At 31.3% G+C, this 14,567-nt stretch overlaps 1 protein-coding gene and 1 long non-coding RNA gene across 6 annotated transcripts in view; one reads left to right on the forward strand and one right to left on the reverse strand.

The window, feature by feature from the left end:
- The window catches only part of PCDH17 (protocadherin 17), a 93,115-nt gene that overhangs the window by 63,995 nt on the left and 14,553 nt on the right, over positions 1 to 14,567 (reverse strand). The window lies entirely within an intron of this gene.
- On the forward strand, positions 752 to 6,802 carry LOC106018647 (uncharacterized). Its single transcript, XR_001192879.5, has 3 exons — positions 752 to 1,022; positions 5,741 to 5,845; positions 6,013 to 6,802. It is a non-coding gene; the product is annotated as an uncharacterized lncRNA (long non-coding RNA).

Below are 14,567 nucleotides of genomic sequence, written 5' to 3' on the forward strand. Positions count from 1 at the left end.
ACACTGGACAAATCTCCTGCAGAGCAACAAGATTTCCTAGAGGAGAAATGATTAATAATTCAAAAATTCCCTTAATCTTCAGATTTGTACATTTTAATTAAATTGGAAAATGCTGGCATGTAATTATGTGCTCAAAACAATTAAATGATTCCGGTCCACAAATTACCTGCTAAAGTAAACAATGAAGCTCCAAAAAGTGGCATTCTCTGTTAGCAACCTGACAGATGACACTGTTTATGTTTTTTTTTTATTAGTTAGATATTAAGACTGATGGTTATTGAAAATGAGAGAAAAAAAAATTACTTTTGCATATTACAAAAGTGAATTATTCAGTAATACTAATTTTTTAAGCATAATTACATCATCTATGTGGATTCTGAAGCCCTTACTACTGTAATGCAATTTAATATATTGCAATATAATTTGTGAATTACATATAAATTAATTAATTAATTAATTAATTAATACTATTTGTGGACATGTGTCTGTATTTTGTTGTTTTTAATTCTACTGGAAAAGTGCAAGTATGAAAATATTTGGATTTTCTCTCTTTAACTGTCATCAGTATTAATAGCTACACCTGAATAATGAGAACCACACATGCAAACAAGAACATTAAATGATTGTTGTAGACAAGTGGTTTTAAAAAAGAAGATACTTTCATTAACTCTGTCATAAGTATATTTTTAGCAGCATGAGCTAAGTAACTGTAGAAGCAGAAGTATTTACAGCATCCAGACCGACATGGAGTCCTGCCAAGGGGAACTGAATTCTCCTTGTATCATCAGCTGAAGTTCTTTGGGAGAAAGAGAGACTGAATCTTTCACAAAACCCCATATACTGTAGATTCACACACGTCACTTCATCTTGCAGCTGACCTAGTGACAGAGCTTCTACTGTTTTCTGCATCACTTCATATCACACCACTATGCTTCGCAGCAGCTATGAGTTTTGCAACAGCATCTCATGTATCAGCATCAGTTACACAGACAGTGCTCAATTAATGGAGCAGAAGGTCCAAGGTAAGGTTTAAAGTTGCACAAGTATTTACACAAGTGACTGGTCTCCCTGATATTTTTTGTTCCCTACCACTTCCCATTTAATTTTTTTAGCTTCACTTTGTGTTTTTTTTTGTTTGTTTGTTTGTTTTGTGACTTGTTTTTTGTTTTGTTTTGTAGGCATGTAATAATTAGAAATATTTGCTACTGTTTGTATGGTTGGAATACAGGAGTTCAGAAAAGATGTATGAAGTCACATCTGAAACATAACAATCATGGTAGCAACAATAAATAGGTAGCCATCTGCCAGGCAGATGGATTAAGGATCAAGGCATATGTGAAATGGATGTGTTTGTGTATCATGGATAACTTGTGTGAATTAGGAAAGAAACAGAAGATAAAAGTCTTCTATTTTGGATTTATTAAGTGTATCTACACTTCACAAGTGTAACTAGCAATTCTTCTTATTGCTAGTTAAGTCTTTTGCTTCAAATTTGAAGCAAAACAGATCGCGTTCACATTTTGAAGCAATTTCTAATTAAACCTGCAGAGTACATTGTATATGTTTTGTATGTTGTTATAAAAATAATTAGTTTTAGCAAAACTAAAAATAACTAGTTTTAGCAGCAAATTTTCTGCGATATAAACTGTATGAAAGAATCAGTTTGTTACTCTTCTGTTTTAAAAATATAGCATAAAACACTGATATTTATAATTCTAAATGACTTTATCATATCAAAATTGCATGCTGTTTAAAAGTCTGTGTGTCCAACTAGATACGTGTTCTTTAGCAGCTTTAAGGGGTGAACTTATAAAACTTCTTAAATACTGTCCAAGAGTAAACAATACTCTTCATTACAGAAGGAGAATTCTGAAAATATGGGACACCAAATCCAGTGTAATGTCACTGCTTTTCCAAGTCAGCTTTTCAGAAGTATTCATATTTTCAGCTACAGCTATTCAAACTTTTGGAAATTTAACCACTTCAGTTAGGGAGCTTTGAAAAGAACTTAGGAAAATAAAAAATCCTAGTTTTAAAACATGCAGTTAGAACAACAGTCTGCCTTAACTTTTAACATGTTTAAAGATATAAACATAAATATTGAAAGAAAAAAAAAAAGGAAAAAATAAAAAATAGAGGCACAGCATTCTTATACTTAATCTTTTAAATGTAATACAACAGATTTCAGAAGCAGCCTTAATTCTGACTTTTATTCTTTTCCCATTTCAAGTTGAAAGCTAGTATCTCTTGTGAGCAGCAAATCCACATCATCTATATATATGTATGATATATATATATATAAGGTTACAACATACACATACATCTTGACCTAAATAAACGTATACAATTGCAGAATTCATATTTATTTTCTAGGTCTAATATTACAACTATATATGTCCAGGAAAACTGACCTCATACTTTTACTGATAAATTTGCTTCCTCTTAAACACAATTGCAACTAGAATCAACACCCATTATTCATGCCATCATCAGGCAAAATGTATGTTATAAAATGCCTTTTCATCAAATCTCTACTATCTGTTTAGGAAACACAAAACAGACTTTTGCCCTGCAATTAATTATAGCAGGTCCTTAAAAATGGTGCTAAGGACTTCTCTATAATCTGGACCATAGTCAGAACTGAGCATACTTTTTGCTTCTTTTGCTTCTACTTTGTCATAGCAATAAAAGCATATCACACACCCTGAAATAGGCAAAATATAAATTTTAAAATAGAAATTACCACAAAATCTTACCTACATTCTTAACAGTGGAAGTTGCTTCTGAGAAATTTTGTATTTATGGTAATTGTTAATGACCTTTAATTCAATTGTCATTTGACAAATTTCCCTCATATTGCATCTAAACAGCTGGTTGCCATTTTACAGTAAGTTCATTGTTGCAAAAGGACAGCTATAAATAGTTGACAACTATACATATACAGCTGCACAGCTCTGAGTTGTATTCTTTTCCTTCTATTCTAAAAGCATTAGGCCTTCTTGTATGAACTATGGAAATATCATGCTTGTGATGACTTGTAAAAAGGCAGTCCAAAATCTAGGCAGCAGAAAGAGCATTGTTTCACATATGACAATATCAATATAAAACAAATGGGATAATAAGCAAACATTTAATTTTAAGGCTAGGCGATTTAGAAGAATCTGATTCAAAGTGATTCGTAAAGAGATGTGAATGTCTAACTCCCTTAAACTTTTATTTACTTTATTCCCAGTAGAAGGGAAAGGTCATATACACAAAATTGTTACACTTTAACATTTATCAGAAAAAAATCCTGATTAGATCTATAAACCTTAAATAATCTCACATGGGAGAGGAAAAAAAAATTTAAAAAAATAGAAATAAAAAAGAGAGAGAGAAAAAGAGAGAGAGAAAGAAAGAGAGGAAGGAAGGAAGGAAGGAAGGAAGGAAGGAAGGAAGGAAGGAAGGAAGGAAGGAAGGAAGGAAGGAAGGAAGGAAGGAAGGAAGAGAAAGAAAGAAAGAAAGAAAGAAAGAAAGAAAGAAAGAAAGAAAGAAAGAAAGAAAGAAAGAAAGAAAGAAAGAAAGAAAGAAAGAAAGAAAGAAAGAAAGAAAGAAAGAAAGAAAGAAAGAAAGAAAGAAAGAAAGAAAGAAAGAAAGAAAGAAAGAAAGAAAGAAAGAAAGAAAGAAAGAAAGAAAGAAAGAAAGAAAGAAAGAAAGAAAGAAAGAAAGAAAGAAAGAAAGAAAGAAAGAAAGAAAGAAAGAAAGAAAGAAAGAAGGAAGGAAAGAAAGAAGGAAAGAAGGAAAGAAGGAAAGAAGGAAAGAAAGAAGGAAAGAAAGAAGGAAAGAAAGAAGGAAAGAAGGAAAGAAGGAAAGAAGGAAAGAAGGAAAGAAGGAAAGAAGGAAAGAAGGAAAGAAGGAAAGAAGGAAAGAAGGAAAGAAGGAAAGAAAGAAAGAAAGAAAGAAAGAAAGAAAGAAAGAAAGAAAGAAAGAAAGAAAGAAAGAAAGAAAGAAAGAAAAAGAAAGAAAGAAAGAAAGAAAGAAAGAAAGAAAGAAAGAAAGAAAGAAAGAAAGAAAGAAAGAAAGAAAGAAAGAAAGAAAGAAAGAAAGAAAGAAAGAAAGAAAGAAAGAAAGAAAGAAAGAAAGAAAGAAAGAAAGAAAGAAAGAAAGAAAGAAGCTTCATAAGTAAAAGCAGTTTGAACCAGACTGGACACAGTGAAATAGGAATTATTGGGAATATTTTTAACAATAGGCTACATTAATCTCTCTTTCTTTGTTTTCTTTTAGAAATTAATGTTTACAAAATTAATGAAATGTTTTGATATTTTTGTAGCTGAAGCTATGGTGGTTCTCCATGTGGTTATGTGTACTATATATATATATTTCAAAAAGAATATTAGGATTAAAATTACAGGCTCATACTATTCAATCAAATTTCAGGGAATTGACTATTGCTCAATGAAAGAATGGTGGAGCACTTTGCAGGATGTCTGCTTTCAAAAATTCCTATAAAAAGAAAGCTGTCTATTAAAAGTTGGATATTTCTAGCTCTCTTCCTTTTCTCTTTTTAATCAAAACCTTTTTTCATACCATCATTCTGAAAATTTTAGAGCAAGTATTGGTCTAATTCACACTGTTTAAATAAAGTTAAAGAACAATAAAATAAAAAGAAAAAAAAAAGTGAGGAAAAGTGAGAAAGAGAGAGAGAGAGAGAGAAATGCAATATTTAAGTATTCTTGACAAATTATGCCTGGAAATAATTGTCATATTAGGGAAAGATGTATTTGAAAATGTAAAAAAGAAGGACTAAAACATTAATCAGATTTATGAATATTAGGCTACTAGAATATTTATAATTTTTTCTCAGAATTACAAGAACAAGTATCACATTCTCAGAAATGATTCAACACAATTCTATTTTATGTAGGTGTTCATACCTGAAACTATAATAAAGCAAAATGTCTTTGCTGAATCTAACTCTTTTTAATTAAACATTAAATACAAAAATGAAATGAAATATCATCCTCTTTATCAGACTATCATTTAATATCTAAGTCATGGACTTTGTGTCTTTTCTTAAGAAGCTTAATTCCAAGCACTCACCCTTCCCCCCAAGAAAAAAGAAGTTCCTATATAATGGCAATCACTTTTCAAGACAAAAGAATTGTATTCTGCCAAATCAAGTTTTGAAAGATCTGACAATTGTCTTGATTTTGTTAGGAACTGTTTGTGTTCAACATAATACAATTCTTGCAAAAGGCACCTCAGTCTTCCACTGAGCGTATTTGCTTAGCTAGAAGAAGTAGCTTTTGATTTCGTTGTACTTTTTTCATTAAGAAGAGATATTAGTCGAACAACAAAATATAAATTAAAATACAATTAAAATATATTTATAATGATATAAAATGTAGAAAAGTAAATAAACATAATTTTTTAATAAATTATTTTACTTATCTAAAGGGCAAAATTAAGTATACTGTCTTAAGAAATCTTGTCCTAATATCTACTCTCCACTCTCTATCTTCTGAAAATATTTTTGAGGTATAACTTATATGACATACATATTTGAGAGTTTCACACTTGATGCAAAAATGTATATTTTGGTGCTACAAGAACTACAATGCGTTTATGTGAATTTCTGACATATGTAGTGTTCTTTAAAAACAGGACAAGAAAAACAGATGCATAAGGCCACATCATTCACTAGGATGCTGTACGTTTTACTGAAAGATGCTGGTGACTTGTGTTTTCTTTTTCTCTTGAGTGAGAAAAGCAAAACTGTGAGGAAGAGTTCCTGAGCTATTCAGTTGATGCATGGTATGGCTTCTGAAAAATTAGACTCAGGGGACAGAAACTACCATTCTTTCCTGTAAGTAGAGGAATAATTTACCAATCTATCCAATTATACCAAATTTGTTGCATATATATATATAATTGATTTATTATTTAAGATTTCCTATTGATACATTATAGACATTTTAGTTATATTTTTAGTACTGTCTCACTAAAAGAAATTATTTTAAATTTTTTTACAAGTTTATGCTGAGATGCACAAGGCACAGAAGAAGATGGAATACCATACTGAAACAGGGGCCAGTCAAACTTTCTCTCACTTCATCGATGGTTGAACCAAACCTGAAGTCTGAAGAAGCTAAAAAGGTCACTGCAGAGAGACATATTTGTTTTGGGCCCTGGTAAAAAAAAAAAAGAGACCTGAAAGACGATCAAGAACAAACCAGGATCAGATTTTCTTATATGTGTATATATAAGCGTATATAAAGGTTTTAACCTTTCAGGAAAAAGTTTGCCTATTCATTAGAGGGAAAGTAAGCTTAACAAAAGCCTTAAACTCCTGTACCAGGTTATAGGATATGTATTTATGGGGAGACCTCTAAGAAAGGTGTGACTTTCTTCTCAAAGAAAGGTGTAACTAGGAAAAAAAGCATGGAAATTGAACCCCAAAATTTCTTCTACTGAAAAGAGAATCAAGAAGATTTTCCAGGCTGAACTTATTTGCTGTTGGTTTCATAATGTTTTTAGGTTTCTGAGTCTCTTTTTATTTTGCAGAACAGAAACAAGAAATGTATGCCTCTAATGAATTTAACACAATCTGGGAAGAGAATGTGCAGAGCTGTCAAATGGGACTAGGAAAATCTAATTGTAATATGAACTCTTACAATGAACTATTTTTTTGGAGAAGGTGCAAGATCAGAACGTAGGAAGAGGTGCAAAATATCACACCACATAAAGAGCTCTAGCTGAAAGTACAATAGCTTTGCTTCTGCTACCACAGCATCAATAAATAAACATAATGAAATTCATGACACATTATTGCATTGCTCTGTATTGCCTCTATTCATTTAAAAATGATGAACACTTTTAAAATAATTCACAACTTGTCAAACGCCTGTGAGCAGTGCAGTTAGACTAGTGCTTTAAGAAACATTTGTGAAGATCTTATGAGAGCTTGATACAACTTATATCAAAGTAAAAATGGAAGTATGGGAAAACAGAACAGTAACTACTTCCCCCTGAATCTACTAGTACAGTTGCATCCAATATATTTACACTGTTCACCAATGATATGTACTTACTGAAGCTGTGCTGTCAATAAAAAACACATTAAGAACCTTTTGAAAGAGCTTCCTTGTCAATTAGACTGCAGATACATTCTATTGCTCCAGTTTTCCTGTCAATTTAATATACTGGATCATATTAACAGTACTGGCTTGTCAATAAGGCAAATCCAAATCCTATTAATGGAGTTATACTGCCAATATAATCGGCTTCCTATTTATTGAGCTCCCCAGTATCAGGGAAAGCTGTGAAATGGGATTATAAGGTTAGGTTACATACATCTGTCTCTATAGTATATAAATATTTGAGGAGTTTTGTGCAACTGTGTGAAGAAAAACATGTGTAACCCTTTAATAGTTTACCATCACTGAGGAAATATTAAATAATCCTCATTTATCACATTATTTTTCCTGCTTGTTGAAAGTAATACTGTTATATCATAAAATAGTATGCTTTTGTTCCACACACATAGAAATGCCAGGAGATTGCACATGAGATAGTATCTATGCCAGAAAAATAAAAAGATAAGACGCATTTTAGGAATAAAATATAAAAAGCTCCACAATTTCAATGTTTATTTAGCTCTTGTATTGTGATGTATAATCTTGATATAATGAAGCTTCTAAGTATAATTTTAGCATAATAGACAAACCTGTAAATAATTAATATGAGATAGTAGTTCACGCATATATATAAGTACATATATATAAGTACATATATTCTACTGATATACATGTAGTATATATATATTCTACTTATATAAGTATATATATATATACTTATATATATTCTACTTATATATATTCTACTTATATTCTACTTATATATATATTATATAAGTAGAATATATATATACTTTTATATATATATATGTACGTGAACTACTACCTCATATTAATTATTTTAATATATATTATATAGTATTTATATATATACTATATATATATAAGTAGAAGTTCAGCAAGTCTTCTATTTAATAGAAGCCTTAATGAAGTTGAACATTAGTTGCTTTTAACCTATTCAATATTAAATAACTACTTTGACTGGATTAGTAGAATATACAACAGACCATTAAACCTAATTATATTTTTAAAAAAACGTTTCTTAAAAAAAAAAAAAAAAGTAATTTCATCAAAACGTATTAGGTATTCTCTTATGAAATTAACTCTGTAGGTCTACAGAGTCTACTTGAAAATATGGATAAAAAAAAAAAAAAAAAAAAAAAAAGTGGTCCAAAATGACAGTTAAAGGTCAATGAATCAAATTGCCAATTATATTTTCTGGTAGCAGATGGGTGCAATGAAACCTAATGATTGAATTTGAAACGCTTTAATGCACCTTTTATCTATGGCTCCCACCATATTGAGTCTACCTTAGTATTCCTAACAGATATTATGTTTACTGCATAACAAACTCAACTACAGTTAGCTAACTAGAATGAAATCTGCACTCATCAGTTTACTCTAAAAATATCATAGCATGAAATCAAAATAACATTTGGGGGAATATCTTTGATATCATTATTTTTGTGTGTTGTTTTTTTTTTTTTTCATTCCAAACCACATTAACTATGAAATCTATAAGTTAAGAAATTAAAATTAGATGGAGACTTAAAAAAAAAAAAAAAAAAAAAAAACACACAAAAAAAAAGCACTACTGTCTTGAAATTTAAGGAGATGATCAAAGTACTTCTTAGCATTTCAAAAATATTTTTTCTCACATGTTTGTAACCTTTTTTTTTTCCTGTGTAAAAACAACTTTGTCTTTTCTGCCTTTCTTTCATAAACACAAATTCCACTATGCAATTGTAAGCTCTTGGCATTTTATTTTTAATTTTGACACATATCTGAAAGATCTTACCAAACAGGAATACCCAATGAAGCCAGTAGGAGTTGTAGAATTTGTCCTCTTTTTAAACTGCTGTTTTCCTGTTTCTGAGAGCAGCATATCAGAAATGCTTTCTGAACAGATAAAAGCTTTATAAAAGCTGCAATAATATAAGGTGAAGAGGAGATCAAATTATGGCCTTTTAACACTGACAAACTGTTTTGTACTCATAATATTTAGTAAGGGATAACAGAGACACCAGATATTTTAAATCTGTTAAGTTTTTGTTAACATCTATCCACTACATTTACCTTCTTCTGTCCAACCTATACTCTTACTGAAGTCAACAATAAAACTCCCACTAGCCATGACCTGAGGTCCACTGAAATCAATGGATATTGTCAAATTGGTTTCAGTAGTCCTTGGATCAGTCTTCTTCAATTATGGGATAAGTGAGCCTTTACATAGTGTGCTACATTCCCACGGATTCATATGTTGCATGCTGTAGAAAGCTGCAAAGGAGCAGGAGAAAGATTATGGTAGTGATAGAAAAATGAGAAGATATTCTTAAATGTAATGTTCCTTTATCCCAGCATATGGTCTGCTCCATGGACAACATTTAAACAGAATAGTAATGTCAATGACAGGGAAGGGTGATTCACTAGGCAACAGACACTGCATGCAGCAGAAGAGTCCAGTTCTGTGCTTCTTCACTACAGTGTGGAAAGAAAAAACAAAACAAACAAAAAAAAAAACAATAAAGATAAAGCAGAACCTGATTCTGAAACCACACTGCCTGTACAGAAAATGTATTTAGAGAGGGACACTGAAGCTTTCTTCTAAGGTGATGGACAGAAGAATGGAGTAAATCTAGATCGCCTCTTTTCCTTTCAAGCTGCAACCTTATCCCCGTTCTTTTCCTAAAAGCCTTCCCCAGAAAAGCAATGATTCCCTTAAATTCCTTAGGAAATATGAAGTAAAACATAGGTGCTAAAGGTTACAATATGGTTACATTTACGTGACCATAATATCACATTTATGTCATGTAAATTTCTTACAATATTTTGTTAAAAATCACCAACAAGGTATTCTATAAGAGACTGATAGTATGCAAAGCCCTGCTCTCACACAAATATCTTAGCATAATTATTTCCTCTTAGCATTAGAAAAAGACACACCACTAAATATACTGCCAAAATAATGGCTGAATTTATGGCAAAATAGTAGATCAAACTTAACAGATTCACATGCCTGTGTAAGGAGATTTTCAAGTGTGAAATGGTGATGAGTTGATTTATTATTTGTGACATAAAATAAATAATTTAGGCTTGCACAAATTTAGCTAGAGGTTCTGTCCCTAAATGTATTTTAAAGCCATAACAGTCATTTGCCTATGATGAGATACCCCATAAAATGAAAATTTGATTGAATACACCATTAATACAATAGCAATGGACAAGTAGACTTGGACAGAAAAAATAAGTTTTTTTTGGATACAGAGCTTCATATAATCACCCGTATCACTGTCACTTTAATGTTAAGATACTGCAATGACTTCATACAGGTTATAATTTAATACCATATTAAGTTAATTGACATGACAGAACAAGTGAAGATAGTTACCTTTCTTGAGGTATGATCATCTTACCTAGAACACTGCACCCACTTATCCTGGTAATCTGTAAACTCATATGTATTTTAGGGGGTGCCTTTGACATGTAAATTCTTAACAACTTCGGGAAAAATAATTTTTGGATTAAGCCTCTCATTAAAACTTGTCATACTGAGACTATGAAATCATATTTTGATGTTAAAATAAGCCTTACAACAAAGACTTCTCTGCAAAGACTGCAGGATTAGAAAAAGTCCTCTTTCTGTGTTAGTTTGTCAATGTCTAGGACACTGCTGCAAGTTTCACCAGGAATAGAGACTGTACAGGAATACTAATATCTGACTGAGGGTATAGTTGGAATACAGTGATTAAATTTTGGGTTTGCCTCTATATTTAATCAGCAGGATGTTCAGACAGCACTTGAACACTTTTTTTTTTTTTTTTTTTTTTTTTTTCAGGAACAGAATGCATGCAATGGAAGCTGAATGATGTATATCTTTTTTTTCTTTCTTTTTTTTTTCTTTTTTTTCTTAAATTTGAATTTTCAAAGAAGACTTTATGCAACCTTATATAAACATTGTCCACATTACATAAGTCCCAAACCAGCATGCATAAGTGTGTGTGGGTAGGAATCCTCTTTCAAAATGGGAAAAGAAAGTGAAAATATTACAGGTAAAGTGCATGAAATTCCAAACAAGAACTCATGCAAAGGGGAAAAATACTAACTTAAGGTTGTTCCCACTACTCTTCCTGGACAAACCAATTATGTGTAGTACAGACTAATGCTGCTCTCTGCAGGTGGATCAAGAGCCCACATGAAGTCATATCAACTTCCAACTTCACTGGAACTCAACACAAAGTTCTTGTCTACACAGAATGGTCTCTAGAGAGAGAATACCTGTAAATGTAAATCTGCACATATACCCTCAAAAGTTTTGTTGTTGTTGTTGGTTTGCTTTGTTTTGTTTTCTTTCAGGGAGAGAATTTCATTAGGAGATGGATTAAATTATTTCAATGGAAAGTTATTCATTTACAGAATTAAATGACATTGTAACTTATTGATGCTTATTTCTAAATAAGCTACTATGGCTACTGTGCCATTGTGAATAAAACAAAAAGCAAGGCCAAAAATACAGTCTTCGGTTCACATGCAATTTCATTAACTTCAACACGAGTTCCCAAGAATGAGTAAACTGGGTTTGTTGGTAGTTGTCGTTTAAATCTTCTCAGGTATAAAGTAATAAAATACAATCTGTCCTTCAAAAGTACACTAAGATCAAGAGCAAAATCAATCCTCTTCCATGAAAATTGAGTTAAGATCTTATTCCTAGGAACTTTTGTATCAAAATTCAGCAGAGAGTTTCCAAGGTAATGGTGTAAAGCCTTATTTCTAAAGATTAATAATAGAATTGCTGCTTTAACTTAATCATAGCATAATGAACATCAACAACATAATGATGAGCCAAGCTACCGTCAATTTTTAGAATGTACAAGGAATAGACAAATACTGGCAAGAATGAAACTGCCATTTTCACACATCTGCCTAAAGGAGGTGTTGTAATTGGAAAAAAATAAACAAAAAAATTTACTTTTAGACTGCTGAGACTCATACCAATTTTTTGTTGTTGTTGTTTGTTTGTTTGTTTTTTAATAAAATAGCCACAGCTAGTAACAAATTGGGTTTTGAGATTGGGAACTGGGCATGTATTCTAACCCAAATTAGTGTAATTTTCTTTATTATAAAATACTATAGAAAATGTATGGCTCAAAATTTAAATCAGAACAAAACCTTTTTAAATAATCTCTTCTCCTCCTCCAGCTCTTCAACACATGAACTTATTTCTTCATTGACTGCTATCAGCAAGACCAGTATAACTGTAATCAATTTATCTTTATCTAAAGATCTTTGCCAATATTAGCCAAAATACCTAAGGCTGGTTTAATAGAAGCAGTTTTCTTTTTCTTTATCTTCATCCAAGTAAAATAGACTAAGAAGTGGGTCGAAACCTGGAAATCTGGCTACTCACTCCTAAGGTTCCTTTGCCAATATAAGCATAGAAGGGGATGAAGAAAAGAGGCTCAATGTGTTTTCTGTGCATATATTTTTAAATAAAGTTTAATTAAAGCTTTCTTCAAAAATCTAGTAGTCTGTTTGAAACAATCAACACATGAATACTTAAAATGAACTACTTCACAACTGAAAGAATTATTATTTCAGTGTGATAACATTTTTGGGATGATGGGATGCAAACTATTTGGGAAGATCAAATACATGGTGGCTCATTAATACACTAATAAAACAAATTAATCAAGTTATTCTGTCTCTTGCAACATTGTATTTTGTTAGGCCTGATAAGAAGTTACAGGTGGTTTAAACAGGCAGAATACAAGCTTAGACAATATAAAGACCATGCACTAAGGGAAATAACACAAAACATTTTGTTTTCCTCTTTTTTTCACCCCATGGCTACAAAGTTGACTGGTAAGTTTCTTGCCTCAAAACTATAAGATACAAATTATTGTTTGTTTTTTAATACCTTAGCAAAATGATTGAGGGTTATGCTCACATTTTACATGACTTGTACCTACTTTTCATCCCTACTTTTCATCATACCTCTCAATCCTGAAGTCTGATAGTGGGATACACAGTTTTAAGCAAGATGTATAACTTCTACCATGAAGTGGAAAATTAGGTCCTTCCTTACTTATATCCTTGCCTCAGGAAAAAATGACAACAGAATTTATCTCTGAACTTGATGCTTTCTAGGGTGCAGTAAAAGATACAGACTGACAGAAGTCTGCACAGATCATATACAACGTAAATAAAGAAATAAATAAAATAATTTAGATGTGCATAAGTTGTTAACAATACTTTTTATCCAGCTAGATAGTTGTTTTCAATCTATGCTGTTTTAACATCTATATACCTACATGTAGCCATTCACACATGCAGGTATACTATCTGTCATACAATGTAGAAATTCAAATAGTTTCCAAGGCTTCCTGGCTCCCATTTTTAAAAGACATTTAAATTCATTAAAGGCACTCTAAATTCCACTATATTCTTATTGTCATTTGATCCACTGAAATGATGAAGAGATCAGAAAAGAACACACTGGGTACTTTACAGCTGTGGCTGGATAATCTTGCTCATGATCATCAAAGCAGGATTGTTTTTATGATCTTTAAATCTGCATATCAAATTACACAAGTCTATGTGAAAGAGCAAAAACATCAAATATTCAGACATGAGGACTATCTCAGTAGAGTACTAGAGAATGCAGTTTGAGGCTAAGTGATATGAACAGCTTTTGCAGCTTTGCAATGTTTTTTAAAGCAAGGCAGAGAAGCAACAGGGAGCAGTTCAACTAACAGATTCTAAATTGAGTTCCGCATATGCTTACACATATCAGTAACTCCAATCCTGTAAGCCATCTATTTAACTCTGTGCCTCTGTTGACCTAAATTAAAATATTCACTGAATATTTTCTAAGGATCATGCCTTGGAAGACATAATACTACTGTGATTTTTTTATTTTTTTTAAAGTTGGTGTCCATAGGCCTTAAAATTAATCACCTGCTCATTAATTGAATTGTCCTGCTCTTTCTAGATTTGTGGAAAAAGCAGGCTTTACCTCAATATCAGGCAAAAATGACAGAACAAAGACCAAGTGCTGAGTCTAAGGTGCTTTGTTGAAACAATGCTTTTGGGTTTCTGTCACCTTTAAAATTTTATAAAATCCAAATATTTTCATTAAGTATGCATAAAATTTGTTTAGCTCATATTGGTTATTGGTTTAACTTTAAAATAAAAAATAAATAAATAAATAAAAGGAAAAAACGCTGAATTGTTGCTAAACAAGCTTAACCATAAGTGGTTGCTTAGCAATCAGCAATGAATGAAAGAGAAATATAGTAAGTAAAGATACTGACTGACATGTTCTGTGTTTGAATCTTGGTATTCATTAAGAAGAACAGAATAACACCAACAGAAATTTAAAACAAAACTCTATTAATAAAAGAATACATATAACTGTCATTAGGAACAAATTATGCATTTAAAAGCTACAAATTG

The sequence above is a fragment of the Anas platyrhynchos genome, chromosome 1 (assembly GCF_047663525.1).
Source record: "Anas platyrhynchos isolate ZD024472 breed Pekin duck chromosome 1, IASCAAS_PekinDuck_T2T, whole genome shotgun sequence".
Taxonomy (NCBI): domain Eukaryota; kingdom Metazoa; phylum Chordata; class Aves; order Anseriformes; family Anatidae; genus Anas; species Anas platyrhynchos.